Source organism: Lissotriton vulgaris, chromosome 4_1 (assembly GCF_964263255.1).
Source record: "Lissotriton vulgaris chromosome 4_1, aLisVul1.2, whole genome shotgun sequence".
In the NCBI taxonomy this organism is placed as follows: Eukaryota; Metazoa; Chordata; class Amphibia; order Caudata; family Salamandridae; genus Lissotriton; species Lissotriton vulgaris.
In genome coordinates, this window is record NC_141691.1 from 288,557,432 (window position 1) to 288,562,096 (window position 4,665).

General features: G+C 45.9%; 1 pseudogene; it reads left to right on the forward strand.

Annotated features, from left to right (window-relative positions):
- Window positions 1-2,267: 2,267 nt before the first annotated feature.
- Window positions 2,268-3,202, forward strand: LOC147718663 (retinal rod rhodopsin-sensitive cGMP 3',5'-cyclic phosphodiesterase subunit delta pseudogene; annotated as a pseudogene).
- The last annotated feature ends 1,463 nt before the right edge of the window (window positions 3,203-4,665 follow it).

Here is a 4,665-nt window from a genome sequence, read left to right on the forward strand (position 1 = left end):
TTCCTTCACATGAGGGTAGATGCGCCACCACTGGGCAAGTATGCAAAGGCTGCGGGAAAGAGCACCATTGAGTAACAAGCTGCAAAGAAAGATAAAATTCAAGTGCATCACATAGAGAAAACGAAATGGATGACAAAGTTCCAGGCACAAAGCTTTATGCATCCCAACAAGGCCAAGCAGCCACATTACCCGAGACAATTAGAAACAAAACAATGCCAATTGTCATCAAATTCTTTGTATAAGAGTTTGTCACTGTCGAACAATAGTGAGGAAGATGGGTGTGTAATGTCAATGTTGACTGTTGGAAACATACACATGTAGGATTAGCTTCTTGCAAGGAAGAATGGCAGTCGAAGCTTGGTTGACAAGTAAAAGTGTGAAATTCATTTGGCCCCTGTCAGAAGATCACACTGACACTGAAGTACTCCATACCGTTTATCATAGGCCATGGCATTTACAAGGCTGACAACTCTACCAAAGAGGTATTAAGGTGGTCAACTCCTTCCTCAAACCTAGAGCAGTTAAGATCAATGTGCAACCTTCCCTCTCTCTGTGCGAATATATCTCCGTCTTCTCCAACAATAAAATTCACTTATAGATGTTATCCCTATTTCCCAGCAGGAAGCACTGGCAGAATTTTTGAGGTGTAAGTCGGGGTACTTGATGACCTTTGCCCCACAAAACTTTGGAAAGTGATGGCACACTCGCTAAAGCACCTGCTGACGCACATATGGATCTCCTCCCTTACGTCTGGCACCTTCCCAGATATCTGGAAACATGCCACAATCCTTCCCCTGAGGAAAAATCCTAATGGGGATCCAGGGGATTTGAACAATTATAGGCCTATCTCTCTGCTAAGAGCACCAGCAAAGATGCTAGAAAATTTGTGCAGAGTCAACTGACCAACTTTATTGAGAGTAGGGGCATTTTGCACAATGCTCAATCTGGCTTTAGGTCAGGCTTTAGTATGGAGACAGCCTTTTTGGAGGTGGCTGAGTCAGTAAGACAGGCGGTGGATTCAGGGGCGTTCAGAATGTTGGTGCTTCTGTATCTATTGGCAGCATTTGACACTGTCGACCACACCTCGCTGTCATGGAGACTGCAGGAGATGGGCATTGGGTGTACAGCCCAGGCCTGGCTGAACTCCTACCTGAATAATCGCTCACAGAAGGTTGCTGTGTAACCCTTTGTGTCTAAGCCCAAGCAGCTCTATTGTGAAGTCCCCCAGGTTTCAGCGCTGAGCCCACTCCTGTTTAAACTGTACCTGGCACCTCTGTTCTCCTTGATAGCCAACTGGGGGGTAAAAGCGATTTCATACGCCGATGACACCCAGTTGGTCTTCACTTTTAAAGAGCAGACCAAAGTCACCTTTAAGAGTTTCAAGGGGTGCCTGAGAGATATCGCTTTGTGAATGAGCAACAAAAAACTTAAGCTCAACGCAGGAAAGACAGAGGTGATGTTCTTTGGGAAAGAGCCACCTCCAGCACCAGATCTCTCGTGGCCAACTGAAATGGGTCCCCCCCTCCCCTGCTGACTGTATAAAAAAAACCTGGATGTGAAGTGGGAGGCTGATCTCTCATTCTCGGCACAGATACGGCAGGTGACAGCTAAGATATTTGAAGACATTTCTGCATTAGCTATCAGAGGAGTGCCGAACAAATCACAGTCCATGCCTTAGTATCATCTAGGCTGGACGGGGAGTGTCAGCCCGGCCGTTGACTTGTGTACAGCCGGAGGTGGAGAGCGTCCGTCTGTCGCGGGAGGGAGTCTTCGCCACCCGTGGTCTGTAGAACCAGGCCTGCCACCCTTGACATTGGGACCTGACGCCCCCAGTGCTTACAGGCAGCACCCCATCTCCTCCACAACGCCTCTGCTGTTGTCTTTCCCACTTACCCTATTGAGAGGCTGCCAGCTGTCACCTCCATACACCTCCTACTCGCCTCTCATTCTCTGCCGTAAACAAGCCTTCTCCTCCTGCAGACAGACAGCTCTCCTCTCCAGCGCTGCCTGACATATTGGCCCCTCTAATTCTCTCCACGTTGCAGGCAGCAGACCCTTCAGATTGAGGCCCCCCCCGCCCAGTCACCTGCAGCCCCCTAACCGACCAGCAGCTTAATTAATCAGTACCCCCTAGACAGACCACTTTTTCCAGCCCATCTCATGCTCCTCCCTATATTTGCATTGTAGAGCCAATTCATCCCTGCAGTACCCTGACCACCTCCCACTCCACGCTCCTGACCGTCCCACGTGTTGGTGGTCGCCCTTGACCCTCTGCTAACCTCTAGCTTTGAGGTCACCCCTCTGCACCTCGCTTGCAACAGCACCGCTCTTTCCTGCTGGCCCTTGGCTCTCAGGCTCCCAACTTCTTACTGGCAATCCGGATTACAACAGCCTTTCTTGCTAGGCCTGCACCTGTTCCCAGCTGGCTGTGAGCCCTTGACTCCACTGTCTTCCACCCTACTGCCAGCTGCTACCCTGCCTCTGGAAGCCAAGAACAAGTAAGGGACCCTCGTGAAATGTCTGCGAAGGAGGAGAGAGCCACGGAGATGCTGAAGGGCTTCAAACTAAACTGGATGAATCTTCGGGATGCTGGGACGGGGAAGATACTCTGGCAAGGAACAGAAGACCTCTCCGTCTCGGGAGTCGAGCACGAAGCTCGTGTTCCTAAGAAGATTCTGAAGTGCAAGGCTGTGTCCCAGGAGTTAAACTTCTCATCAGCAGAGCAGATGGAAAAATTCCGCCTTGAACAGAAAGTGTATTTCAAGGGACAGTGTCTAGAAGAGTGGTTCTTCGAGTTTGGCTTTGTAATACCCATTTCTATGAACACTTGGCAGATAGAGGCTGCACCAGAAATCTCAAATGATGCCAGCCAATGTTTTAACTGGTAATGTTATCATAGAAACCAAGTTCTTCGACGACGACTTGCTTGTAAGCACTTCCAGGGTGAGACTTTTCTATGTTTGAAGGAAAAAGGACTTTGTTTTTCCCGGTTTCGTTCAACTTTTATTATTGCAGCAGTAGTTTTCCCTCCATAAAAAGACAAGCCCTCGACTCGCTAGCAAAAGACTCTTCCTTTGAACTTACCAGACCTGTTCTGGAGTCCTGGCATTGGATACAGAGTACTCGTCCAACCAGCAAAAACTCAAAAGAGAAGAGCCGACCCCGGGAGGAGCCGTCACTGGCCGAACAATGGAGGAGAATAAACAACCCAAATTGCTAAAATTTGTAACTATGGGCTGGAACATGCCCACAAAGACTTGTGTAAATCATAGCAGTGTAACCCTTCTTACTAATATGAAGTTAGGCACCCTGCTTTTAATTCTGGCTAGCATCTCTGACACATGCACACATTTAGTAAACACACGCTCACACTGTGGGGATAATAAAATACTTCAGTGATGAATGATCAATGAAGGGTTATCATGAAAATCAACCATCATCTAAACGAACACATGCTCGAAGAATGTTTACTTGAAATGTTACCACAAAGTTCTATGTTATTGTTATATGTTTGTATTATGGCGCTGCACCCCAAATCTCCAGGGTGATACAGGGAAAACCTACAAAATGGGTTTAAGAGTAGTGTGCACGTCATGCAAACTCTGTTGTCTAATGGAACAAGAAGTACAGGTACTGGCTGGTGGAAGCATGCCCCTCATTATCAAATTAAGACTGAAGTAGGGCTTTAGTCCGGCTTCTAACATCTCCTTGTGCTCACTGGTTTACAGAACCACTGTGGGGCAAGGCTTAAAATGTGCAGACTTTGTTTAAAAGTCTGTTGAGGAAAGAGGAGGGCTGAGTAATCGAAGTGTGCATGGGGAGCAGGCACAACTTTTAATAGCTAAGTCAATGACTTTGATGTCTCTCATTGAGCCTCTGAGGTTCATGAACTTTCAAAAAAATTAAGATGCTCCTATGTTGACAAATGTAAAAAAGCGGAATATAATTTGTATTCTCCTCTAGATTGTGCTTGCATATTTGACCAAAGATTGAAGGGGTAACTATAAGAGAATAAGTGGACAGATATCTGTGTGGCATCCATGGCACTTGGCAGCATGTCTTAGTACAATAACTGATATTATCAATCATTCAAAATGTGGGCCACCTCTACTGGAAAAGAGAACCTTGTCGCCAAAATAGAAGGTTTGCTGCAATGTATTTTGCCAGGTGATGATACATCTTAGCACAGAGGCATCTATTGAGAACTCCTTTAATCCCCAGTCGGACAACAGTAATTCCATTGTGTCATGAGTATAGAGGCCTGTTTTACTTTACCCACTACATAATAAAAATGAGTGAAGGGATTTGCCCATGATCAGAGAATGATTTATCTCTTCAACCCTGGTTGTGTGTGAGGTTGCATCCACAAGTCGGAAGAGGCCCTCTTCTTGTACCTGTACACCTTGACTCCATCTTCCAGCTATCCCTGGATGCTCATACGTATGTACACACTCACACCAATTCCCTCACCTACATGTTAATGTTTCTGTAAGTTTTAGTTATCTCCATGTACTTCTCTTTTGTTATTCCATTGTTTTGTCTCTTTCCATACAATGCATTCCCTATCATTTATAAGAACAAAAATATCTAGTCTGTATGCTATTACCTTATCCAATAAAATTATTTAAAACATAAATAAAATTGAAAAAAAAAAAGACATCTAGG